This window comes from Berghia stephanieae, chromosome 5 (assembly GCF_034508935.2).
Source record: "Berghia stephanieae isolate SIO BIC M18660-M18661 chromosome 5, UCSD_Bste_1.3, whole genome shotgun sequence".
In the NCBI taxonomy this organism is placed as follows: Eukaryota; Metazoa; Mollusca; class Gastropoda; order Nudibranchia; family Aeolidiidae; genus Berghia; species Berghia stephanieae.
Genome location: NC_088364.1, coordinates 24,604,737 through 24,617,236, shown reverse-complemented (window position 1 = coordinate 24,617,236; position 12,500 = coordinate 24,604,737). Strand labels below are relative to the sequence as shown.

General features: G+C 35.6%; 1 protein-coding gene across 1 annotated transcript in view; it reads left to right on the top strand.

Annotated features, from left to right (window-relative positions):
* Window positions 1–12,500, top strand: part of LOC144972635 (protein NDNF-like) — a 125,942-nt gene that overhangs the window by 6,945 nt on the left and 106,497 nt on the right. The window lies entirely within an intron of this gene.

Below are 12,500 nucleotides of genomic sequence, written 5' to 3'. Positions count from 1 at the left end.
TTGTTAAGGCGCGTTGCTAGAGGGCAATAAGTTTCAATTTCTGAATAACCTTAACCTCTCTCAAAAAAAAATAATGAAAAAATGACATGGTGATTTATGGACGATCACTGGGTAGAGTCGGGAAATTTCGCCGAGTGTAAATTTAATGTGTCATTCCACCCCAAGAATAGAGCACACGGACACACACACACATTCTCTCTCACACACACACACATGAGTGTGTGTGTGTGTGTGTGTGTGTGTCCATTCACTCCTCAGCAATGTCGTAGTCCTTAATAGGCAAGACATAGGTATGCGCATTTAATCAGTTTCCTGGAAAACAATAAATATCTATAACAATTGGATTCAACAGTCTGATGTCACGTCGCCCAGCAACGGCTAGCAGCATTGTTCTAAACAAACAATATTGGTACTTTTTAATCTTCATACGGGCTAGAATTTTTCATATGTCATGTGATCAGAATGTATAAAATTCAAAACATGATCATATTTATAATGTTTTTATCCTCTGGATACACTTTTTTGCTTGTTGGAGAAGTATTTCATAAGGTCTTCCGCCATTGTTCCGATAGTTTAGAACCAGAGTTGCTAAGTTACTATACGTCATTACGATGAATGTGACGTCACGACTATTGAAGCGTATTATGACACGACATGAATGACATCTCATCCCTTCTACAGGCGGATCAACTCTAAACTTCCAGCATTAAGCGTTTGGATACATACATAGGGACATACATACATACATACATACATACATACATACATACATACATACATACATACATACATACATACATACATACATACATACACATATACATACATACATACATACATACATACATACATACATACATACATACATACATACATACATACATACATACATACATACATACATACATACATATACATACATACATACATACAACATACATACATACATACATACATACATACATACATACATACATACATACATACATACATACATACATACATACATACATACATAATATGTGCGGCTATCTGGTCTTGCGGTATGACACTCGCTTTCAGATCGGGAAGTCCTGGGTTACATGTATTCATGTACTCACCGTGGTTGATATCCTATGGAATGAATAAAGATGACGTTACTCGGCTCTTTGTTATTGGTTATACACCGCCTGTTGGGTGATTAATTCTCTCTAAATTTTCTTAATCAGACTATAAACTGTTAAAGTGATACATGGTTTTAGTGTGTTGTAACGATTCGTCTGACCGGTAGAACTGGTGAGTATTCTACGTAGAAGCGTATCATCAATTGACACTGTTCGATGATATCTTCCAGGACTGCTTACTCGAAACTACGTTGAATATTTTTCTAGTTATAATATAACATTTTAACCCATCATATTGCTTGAAAGGGATTTCCCAACAATTTAACAACAATTACAAAATGTCCAGCTAACCAAATTAGGGGAAAATGCTTTGTTTACGCTTTCAAACCACATACCCCATGTAACTGATGGACGTCAAACTAATTTATTGAGTGTAATCTAATATTTCATCTCGCTTTTCCTGTATATCTTAATCAATCGATAATGGGGTTTTCCATTATTCCACTGCAATTTTATGATACATCTTTAATTTTTGATATAGGATTTAAATTGATGAATATTGAAGTCGCAAGTTCAAAAACGGATCTTTTTATGTGTCAAGTTGTAGACCTTCATATCTAACAATCCATTGCAATATAATCATAGACAGAAAAATAAGGTTAGACATCTACTTCATGTTGAGCACTGCTACAACCAGAAATTCATACTAAAGTATCCTGATTCCAAAAAATGCAAGTAACACATTATAAGCCTTATAACCAAAACATATTTATAAGAAGTAAACTTCATTTTTAAATTTGATTTGATTTGTACTCATTCATGGATATTACTTTTATGAGTTATGCACTTTAAAAAAAATGAAGATAAGTCTTTTTATTGTATAGAGTAACAATATTCAATCTTCTGCCAGCTGCATAATTCAAAACAAAATATCGAATGCCCTAGGGAAAGGAATGGGTAAGCATTGTAACCTGAGCCCTGTTCTAAACTCTCTTAGGCGCGTTTTTCCTTGAGCAATATTATCGGACTCCAAAGCAGTCACTTGTAGAACGTGAATTAATTCCTGCTAACATCCCATGTTTATCCAATAGATGGTTATCTGAATTCACTTAAGGAATACACGGGCGGCAGCGTCTTATAATATCGTATTAAGAGTCTAATTCCATATCGTACGTTTCTATTCTATTGTACACTAAAAACGGTTTACTGGATTTGGCCAAATACTTTTTACTCAAATTTTCATCGATTAAGATGAATGTTGACTTGTCTTAAAGTCTCAAAACATCTGAATTTAATTCGGTTGGTGCAATACATTAGAAACTGAAAGACTTTTAGACGATATTGGAGTTATTGAATCCATATATTATTGAAATAAAAGTTTACTGACTAAAATTAATTGATATGTTTTGCCGTTGTATTTCAGTGTTGCCAAATTGTTCACTACCTAGTTATACATGTTCATCTGAGCTGTAACCGTAAACTTTTCTTTAAAATGATATACACCATTTCAAAATACGGAATATATTATTCTTGTTAATGAAGGAGAATTTTTGTAATTTCACTTTTACATACACTTGGAAAAGAATATTAATAACTGAAGTGCAAAATTTATGTTTAAACTTTCTGAATATATTACAGAATAATCGGAAATTCAAGGGGGCAGCGTGCTTAGCGGCATGGTTTTTGGAGATAAAGATAAAGGGAGTAAATCTAAGTAAATGTTTTAGGCATGGTCTTTGCTTCTTACCCAAAAGGTATCTCATATTATGATGTACATTGCTAATATAATTCAAATGTCATTGCTAATATAATTCAAATGTATAATGATACGATAAACCAAATCAATAAATAAATTGAACAATAAATATGAAAATCTGAATAGAGCATTTCACTGATTCAACATGTTAATGCGCTTAACAGTGTTTCATCGATTCCCCAGCGGTTCATATGAAACCATATTTTCATTTTATACAATACCAGCTGCCTGTTAGGTGTCCTTTTTGTCCTAACACTCATAAAACATACATCACTGTCTATAGCCAAGTACTCACTCATACCCGAGTCAAGTGGTCTTATGTGTATAAAATGCAAGGACACACTATCGGGACCAGAAATTTCCATGATCACTATCACCCAATGCATTCTGTCACATAATGCGCATAAAACCGCTTGATTTTGTTGCAATAGGAGCCACACATAAAATAGCATAGAGGGGGGAAAGAATAGAATTTGTGATAAAAAAATAAAACGTTCCTAATATCATATCAATTATTTCATATACTCTGAATGATCTCAAATTTCGGAAAGCCCTAAGTGTCATAATTTTTACACCTGTCAATCACAGTGGAAATATGAATGGGGATTGGTAGTCTCCCCCCCCCCCCCCCCCCCACCGACATGCACCAACATTCAGGCCTAATAACCCTAATTTTGGGGGACTCATTGTTGCGATTGAAATGCACTGAAACCAACGTAAAATGTTGTCCATGACAGTCATAGCAACTCGAGGTCACGTGAACATTAAGCAGTAATTATCAATTGCTGTCGTGAACAAGCGGCTACATATCGAATTCTAATTTTTTGCATCAAGCCGGGAACAGTTTAACTTTCTGAACAGTGAGCACTCATTAGCAGTGCGCCTTAGCCGTCCGGGAACTTATTTACTACAAAAATATGTATGTACGAATGTTCAATATGGTGGACAGGCTCGTCCGATTATAAGTTTTGTCTTCTTTAGAGACATAAAAAGACCTCGATGAGTTTGAAAGCTTAATCAATTTGGAAGTTTATGTTAAATTCAAAGAATTTAAATGTTTAGTTCTTCTTCTTCTTCTTCTTCTTCTTCTTCTTCTTCTTCTTCTTCTTCTTCTTCTTCTTCTTCTTCTTCTTCTTCTTCTTCTTCTTCTTCTTCTTCTTCTTCTTCTTCTTCTTCTTCTTCCTCTCCTTAGGCCAAAGCTTCGGGCTGAAGATTGTATGGCCGTCTTTTCAGTAACAGGGGTTTTAGAGGGAATCAGGGAGCGATTTTTGAAATCATCAGTCGAAAGGGATTATTTACAAGTGGTTGGTAAGAGTTCCAAAGTCGGATGGCGGAGGGGAAGGAAGAGGAAAGATAATGGCTTGTTCTTGACTGGGGATTTCAAAATTAAATGCTGAGCTTCTTGCTTTGTTGTTGTTCCGTTTCAAATGGCTAGTTGGAATTTCGAGTTTTCCGTCGTGTCCTTTGTGGAATACGAAGAGTTTTTTGATGGAACGTCTTTCATGTAGCGGTATTCATCGGAGATCGTTCATGAGCTGAGTTACGCTCATATCCCGCTCATAGTTTCCACTGACAAATCTGCCGCCCGACGTTGGACTTTTTCTAGCTCATTGATTTCTTGTGATGTGTGTGGGTCCCACACTGAGCTGCTATCTTCCAGTATGGGCCTGACATAATATGCTTCATAGTAATTTTTTTCCACAGAATGGTGGCAGTGGCGGATTTGTCTGTTGAGGAAGGCTAGGTTCTATTTGCCTTAGTAGCTGTGTTGGCAACATGCTTCTTCCAATTCATATTACTGTCCAGGGTCACGCCAAGGTACCTTGCATTATCCACAGTATTGTAGGGCTTCGTTGTGGATTTCATAGGTGGAGTCGATTATGTTTTTCTTTTTGGTCGTCACCCTGAGGGCACTTTTGAGATGGAATTCAATTTTCCATCTTGCCTCCCAGCACTGCAATTTATTTAGATCTTGCTGTATTATGACAGTACGCCCCCTTTTTTTTATTTCTCTGTACAAGAGGCTGTCATCTGAGAACAATTTCAATGTGGACCCAGATGTAGATCTTCTGACATGTCATTGATGTAAATGAGAAAGAGGAGTGGCCCGAGAACAGTGCCTTGCCGTACTCCTGACTTAACTTTTATCGTGTTTGACTCTTTACCTTCGACAATTACTTTTTGGACTCTTTTACTTAGAAACGATTCCATCCAGCTGGTGGCTTTGTTAGCAATCCCGTATTATTTGATTTTAAGAAGCATACTTCTGTGATGGACTTTGTCGAAAGCTTTTGAGAAGTCCAATAGAAATGCATCTGTCTATCCTCGATTTTCCAGTGTTTGCAAAAAGTCAAAGGAGGTTGATAGCAGCTGTGTCTCACATGATCGGCGAGCTCGAAATCCATGCTGAGCGTCAGTGAGGATGTTGTTTTCTTCCAGGTGGTCTAGAATTGAGCTGTATATTATGTGCTCTAAAATGTTGCAGCTCACAGATGTCAGTGACATTGGACGATAATTTTCTGGAGCGTTTGGTCTCCTTTCTTGAAAAGAGGGACGATGTCAGCCTGCATCCCATCATTTGGCACAACTCCTTGGTCTAGTGAGGATTGGGATATAAGGGATAGTACTGGGGCAATCTCATCTGTACAGTATTTGAGAAGTCGTGCTGGAATTCCATCTGGTCCAGTTGCTATTTGGGTATTTAAGCATTAGAGTAATTCTGTTACGTTCTTTACGTTCACGTGGATGTCAGCCATTATCTGATTCATAATATCACCTTGTTGTTTAATGTGATTAGGTAGATCGTCGTGTGAATCTCGCGAAAAGACGGAGCAACATTGTTCATTATTTGCCTATTTGAAAGCGTCTTGATGGTAAGTTCCGTGTTGTCTTTCAATTCGGCAATGGTGTTGTTTCCGCCCTTCGATTTCGCCTTAATGAATCCAAAAAGTTGTTTGTTGTTGTCTCCGTTAATAAGATTTGTCACGTGGTTGGTATATGCTTTCCGACATTCTTTTTGTACTATCTTTTTCAATTCTTGGAAGTTTGAGCGTGCTTTATCTGACTTCGTTCTCTTCATCTTTCTGTACCAGTTTTGCTTTTGTCTAATCAGACGTTTTAATCCACGTCAATCCAATGTTTACTCCAGTTTGGCAATGTTGTTTTTGTCGCAACATTGTTTTCTATGAGGTAGAATAATTCTTTCTTTACTTCATCCCATATGTGTCCGACCGTCTGTCGATTTGTGATTTTTCTGAAATTTCGACAAAAGACATTACAATCTCTAATTTTATTCATATCTGCCGATTTCCAGAAATAGATTGTGCGTTTTGGTGCCTTTTTCTTTGGTATAGAGGTGATGGTGGTGATAACAAATGCTGAGTCATGGTCATCTAGTCCGGGCAATGTTGTGCATTGTTTTACCATGCCTGGCTCATTTTTGAGATAAAGGTCAATGGTTACTTTCTTTCGGGTTGGCTCGAAGTTTAGTTGTTGAAGATCAACATCATTGAAAGTATCAAGGAACAATTCATTGAGTCGCTTTGGATACTGGTTGCCGACTATAAACTGTTTTCCGGTCCAATCTATATCTGGGAGATTAAAGTCGCCCCCGATCGAAATGTTTTGGTTTTTGAATTTGCTTTTGAGTTACAGGTGGTTACAGATGTTATTATTTTCCTCGTTTGAACTGTCAGGAGGCATGTACACACCACCTACGACTCTCTCCTCTTGTGACATGTGATCTCTTGTATATTGGTAATTGTTTTAGGGGATATTTGGTGTCAGCGGGTGGGTGGGACTTGTTTACGCCTTTCAATCTTAAGATAAGGTCTCTGTGTCACCGAATGTATAGGTTGAGACAATAATTACTGTTGTGAATAAAATTTAAAAATAAGTGTGTCAAAATCTTATTGTAATATCGCTCTTAAAGTTTTAATAAGATTTTAACACACTTAATTATCAAGATTATAAGTTAGATTTTTCGTGTATAAAGCACATCATAGAAAACAGCGTAAAATTTCGAAACTCTATATAATCCGAATCGAATTAAAATCCACAAGAATTTAAGAATAACTTGAAAGAATCACAGACCTTGTGAAAAGCGGTTTGTTAGCACTGAACACTTAGCATTCAACTCAGTGTCATAATCTGCAAAGGGAGTTTTCTTATCGCAGCAGTCATTTATACCATTTTTCTTTGCCTGTGGCAATGATCTTCTGAATAGACTTGTTCCGTTTTGCTGGATTGTCACTGTCTAGTGGGAAAATGTTCCATTCCCTGGTTTTTCTTGGTAAAAAACGGTTGAATAGTGTATCTGGTATATGTACAATGTTATTTCTGAAAATGTTATTGTACCTGTACTGTTGCTTTGCTGAAATTGATTATTTTTCATGTGGATTTCATGTTTTCCATTGGGTAGTCCGTTCCACAACCCTGCGCACACGTTGACGTTGAAATCTTCACAACCTTCTGATGGATTTTAATGATAATTGGCTCGAACACCAGAATTGTTAGTGACGTTAACCCATTTATTTTGCATCGGTTACAAAAAAGTGAAAAATGAATGAAAATTTGGATGGTTTACAATAACACTATTGTACACAGTCAATTCTGTTGTGATTACGATCACTGAACTCTCCACAGGCTTGGCTAGGGGTTTATTTTCACGAGATTGAATGAAAATGAGTTGAAAATGAGACAGCAAATTGTACACTTTTGTACACACTTGACATAAACAATTGTTACAATTAATAGTTTAATAGTTAAAAGCCAGAGTCGTAGCTTCCTGATGTGATTTCTACATTTAAAAATTGTCAAAATGAGGAGTATAGCACTGAAAATTTACAAGTATTGCTCCAGAGAGGCAAAGCGCGGAATTCTATCTATACTAGTATAAATAGATGCCACACAACCAGTAACACGGAGTGGAGGGGTCAAATTAATAATTATGCCATTCTAATTATGTATTTCTTGTATTTAAAAACTGCGGTTCCTTTGAAAGGTTATATTGTACAAAACATACACGGAATCTGTTTGGTGTTATAAAATTGTTATTATACATTACTACATTCTAAGCGCACTACCCCCCCCCCCTTCCTCCCAGTGAACATATTTCAAGAAAAGCAAACATTTACGAACTCGATTGGGTGACCAGTGGATTTTCGTGATTTTCGTGACATTTTCTAACTTCTAATAATTATACGGGAAGTGTGTGTAATTGTTATTGTGTGTTGTTTCATACTTCCTGTGATGTTTTGGTGTCGAGACTATTCTGGTGGTTTGAAGTTGCATGCAATGTGGAAGTGAAAGTGAAAGTAGATTGTTGTGTTTTTTGTATTTTTCTAGATTCGTGTTTATGGAGGTTCGTACTGTAGAAGTCAAACAATAATAAGTATACTTGAAATGTTTACAAATAGCTCCTTTTATCAAAATGTTGAGCACTACTGTTTCATGGTTTTTGCTTTTATAATTAATATATATATATTATATATATATATATATATATATATATATGTGTGTGTGTGTGTGTGTGTGTGTGTATCTATCTACCTCCTCTATATCTTTCTGCCTATCTATCTATCTATCTATTTATCTATCTAACTATCTAATCTATTTATGCATCTATTTATATAATTATATATCTAATCTGATTATCTGTTTATCTTGCTGTCTGTCTTTCCATCTAAATGTCCTTTATTTCCATAAGTTTGTATCCAGTTTCATTAGACTCCGAGACTCACTATAAAATATTTCACTAGCGAAGCTCAACTCACACCCCCATACCCCTTGCACACCCATCTCTTCTACCATATGAATGATAAGACATCTATACCATGTTATCCACGCAGCTAAACCACCCCAACCCACCCCCTCCCAAGCCAATGCCAGTAAAGTGTGATACGATAATGCCTCAATCTGAGACTGATGTTTACTGATATTACTATTGATTTTTAGGAGCTAGTGCCGACTGGTCGGCGTACCAAACCAGTATAATCATGTCTGATGGTCTTTGAAATGTTGCCTCTTTAGAATGATGATTGCGGTATACTAAAGCCAGCAAAACGTTGTTATGTGTCAGAGTCAGATTGGTTCCATTCTTCTTCTTTTAACAGTTCGCTAATCTAACATTTTATTTTACCGAGAAGGCTTTCCATAAAAGCCAATTTTCTTAGAAAAGACCAAAAGAAACGCCTAAAAATGAACATACTATTATGTCTAGAACGTGTTAGTAGAGTATGTATGGTTTTTAGTTATCAGAATGTTTAAAACGTGGTTACTTAATGCACGGCGCAGTGTCGTAGTTTAAACATTGCACTACTGGGGTGAAGATACGGACCATGCGGTATCATCATTAAAAATTTGACCCATACCTCTTTTATTGTTTATTTTTGCAGTAATATGTTACAACTAAAAGCGGTATTATCTAGGTGTTTCTTTGAGATAGCGCTGTAATTCAAATTGCCCCTCCCCCCATTTTATTAAATCCTGTCAAAGACTTGAGTTTCTTTGTTTTTTAAATGATATTAATGTAACGACTATTGACAGCAAAGGATCATGAAAATTTGATATCCCCTTTGATTATCGGAAAAATAATTATGAACTCAACGAACGATGGGACTTTTCTTTTTATTTGTTTTTTTTTTTAATTTGAAATACCAAATAAAACTCGTCTAAATGAGTCTAAATGAGGAACATTGGATAGATTTATATTCACTAATTAAGTACTTGAACTCTGATATGTACTCCCAACAATTAACAAAGACAATAGCATAGCAATATGAGCATTATAAGTATTTACATATAGAGCTAAGAGCAATCGAAAGATAGGCATCAAAGTGAAAGCAGGTCACCTCCTCCAAAGTCAAATGTGACTGATGGAAATTTTATACATATTGAATGATCAAAGATTTTGATGATGATATTGAGTCTGTACCTTTTTTAAAATGAAAGAACTATAGTCAGTTTTTTATTAATGGTGCGTGTTTTTCTGGTTTTTCTTAGCTGTCCCTCTATCAAAAGTTGTAAAAATTTGTGTCAACCTTTGAATCAATTTGTCTTAACTTTATATAGATTTTGGACCGTGTTGATGCCATATCAAAAAAGTTTTCTTCTTTAAGACCTATAAAACGACTTTAAAACCACTGTCATAAAATTCGAGATTTTACACTTTAAAAAATGTAAACGTTACGCACAACAAAGTACGAGATGAATTCATCGTATTTCCACGAAATCTCGTGCTGACACGTTCTAGTTCCTGCTAGTGATTATGAGTTCACGTCAAACTTATTTCCGAATATAATAAATTGGCTTTATCTGCAAAAACTTACAACTTATGTAGTTTGTCTTAAATTTAGAATTTATGATTTGTTGCTTATTATCTGCATCATGTTGCAATTACCGATATGAAATCTCTAGCTTTAAATGATTTGAAATACTGGATTATGTACTCAATATTGTCATATTAACAATGAATGCTGTTTATATAACTTTGAAGATTTTATCTATGCACGAACGTTTTACAGAACATTTAAAGGCTTTTAAAACATATAAGCTTTTAAACTATACGATACGATAGGATACGACAATCTCGTAAAGCTGCGAAAAGAATCTACTTGTATCTATCGATAAGCCATTAAAGAGGACGGCTATGGAATTGGAATTTCCCCTTCAACCCCGAGAAGATGGTTATCGAAATACGACGGAGAGATCACAAGTATGGAACGAAATGATAGGAAAAGGATTCAAGAAAAATACGATATGGATATCATCCAAGATGTATGGAACTGGGTGAACGTAAACATACATCCGTCAAAGGAATGGACGTCTGATAATTCGGTAGAAAAAGTCTCATGAGTTTCTGGACAGAGGATCATTGATATTCCTGCAGGTGGTAAAGAAACTGGGTATTTAGAAGAATGCCATACGATTTTTTTTCTTTTCTGCATCATCTGAAAGGTAGAGACTATCATTCGGGGTCAATGCAGAGGTGTTTGAAGACTGGCTAAAGAACCGTTTGCTGCCCTCCTCGAAGCACCCGGCGTATTGGATTGGACAACGCTTCAATTCGGTGGCCCATGATCACCTCAATGCTCCAACTTCGGCAACTATAAAAATTGATATGATATCATGGCTCTAATCAGACAGCACTTCATATTCTGACCATTTATCAAAGGCCCAACTATACTCCTAGTGAAAATAAACAAATCAGAGACGGTTTTCAAATCAGACTGTCTAATCAATGAGTATTGACACGAGGTTGCGCGTCTTCCCCCATATCACTGTGAGCGCAATCCAGTCGAGCTCATTAATTTGGACCCAAATAAAGGGAAAGATTGAGAGGTGGAACACCAAATTTACTCTCACCAACGAGGCAATAAATGATATAACCAGGGAAGACTTGGAAAAGACATGCTCCAACCTTCGCAAACTGGAGGAAAATTACATTTCATTGGATAGAGTGATGCCACGAAATCTTGCCATAGTCGTTTCATTTCTCTTTTTCCTCATCCTCGTCATTTGAATGTGATGATTAATGTGTCCAGTATGTCTTTGTTATTGTTGGTGGTGTTGTTGTAGTTGTTGTTATTGCTGAACATATGTACATATTTGTTGAAACTCTGTATCATATATTGATGAATTTCTACTTTTGACCATTAGATTAAATTTATGTAATCTTCTTTGGCATAAACACATGTTAATTCTATAATTTTCGTAATCAAAATAATGTTGGAAGTGCGTAATGTTCACTTTCATTTGTATTCATCAGTAATGTATATTGATAGCTCTCAACTGTAGATGTCTGATAGTTAAGCTATTCGTTCCTTCATATTCAGATTCTGTATGTATATCGTTTAAGTTTCAACTTTCCATTTTAATGAATTCCTTCAAAATATATAAGCGGAAAATTAATAATTTTGATACTGTAAATCATGTATGAGTTACGATCCTTACCAGTTATCGATTTTAATATAGCTGTTATAAGTCAAATCCTTTCCTATTGGTTTACAATTAATGAAAAATTATTTTTTGAATTAAGACAAATTGATTCAAACTTTTGCAGCTGTGCAGTGAGGGACAGCGGAGAAAAAGAAGAAAATAACGCGTTATTTATTAAAAATCTGACTATAAAAACAAATTTGGATTTTTCTTTATTTCGAAATTATTAGGAGCGCTACTGCTTCCATTACTACTAGCACTGGATTACATAACACAAACCATTTCTCCTGTTTCCCTGCATATCGTTTGTTTTGATAAAGTGGAGATCCGAATCGTCACAACATTTTGTCTTTGGTTATTTATTGATTCTATACATTTCCTCATATTCGTTTTCGTTTAAATTACATTACATTACGTAAAAGCATAAATAACTTCCTATCTATCTATCTATCGATCTATCCATCTAGCTTATCTTTCTCACTCAAACATTCTCTCTATAACTGTCTGTATGCCCCTTTCTCTCTCTCTCTCTCTCTCTCTTCTCTTCTCGCTCTCTCCTCTCTCTCCTCTCTCTCTCTCTCTCTTTCTCTTGTCAAAATAGAAAATATACTATTTGTCGTTCCTCATAATATCATTGTTATGCAATGTCCCTCATTTCAAATTAAATTTAGAAAACATCAATAACTCCATTGATTACCAACTGG